This window comes from Salvelinus sp. IW2-2015, unplaced genomic scaffold (assembly GCF_002910315.2).
Source record: "Salvelinus sp. IW2-2015 unplaced genomic scaffold, ASM291031v2 Un_scaffold1669, whole genome shotgun sequence".
Lineage (NCBI taxonomy): Eukaryota > Metazoa > Chordata > Actinopteri > Salmoniformes > Salmonidae > Salvelinus > Salvelinus sp. IW2-2015.
Genome location: NW_019943073.1, coordinates 70,765 through 71,529, shown reverse-complemented (window position 1 = coordinate 71,529; position 765 = coordinate 70,765).

Here is a 765-nt window from a genome sequence, read left to right as displayed (position 1 = left end):
ATATATTTTTTTTTACTTCAATCAACTTAGTATTCACAAAATGGCATTTCACAGTTTTATTGCAGTTAGCCAAACAAACTACTACAGGATGCACTGTACCTGAAATACATTCCATGGATGGGAGGAAATCAAAGTAAGCTAACCATTGCAGAGGCAATGCAGGTCTTCACTTATTGTTACTAGGAACTACTGAAAACAACAATAACAGGAGGATAGGATACTGATAGCAAAAAGCAAGATACGACATCATACAGAGGTTTATAAGCCATCTACAGACCTGCCTACATCAAGATACATCACAGTTAATATTGGCCTAAACCTTACCTACAGACCTGCCTACAACAAGATACATCACAGTTAATATTGGCCTAAACCTTACCTACAGACCTGACTACATCAAGATACATCACAGTTAATATTGGCCTAAACCTTACCTACAGACCTGACTACATCAAGATACATCGCAGTTGATATTGGCCTTTGGTGGCCAACATTGAAGATTTGTGTTTTTGCGTCAACATTGGACCTGGCTTTTGATATAAAACAAGTATTTTTTTTCAACATTTGGGACACATGAAGAAGCTGAGGGAAATAATCAGCCCAAATTAAAAGAACAAAAACAAACATTTGAAGAGAAAATAAATCAGTTATTTTACATAATGAGAAAGGAAAAGCAAGAGATCCAAATATTGAGCCTTGGGTTACACCGTTGAAAAAACGTAAAAATAGTAACACAATCAGTATCTGCGACGTTTGTTGTTAGGC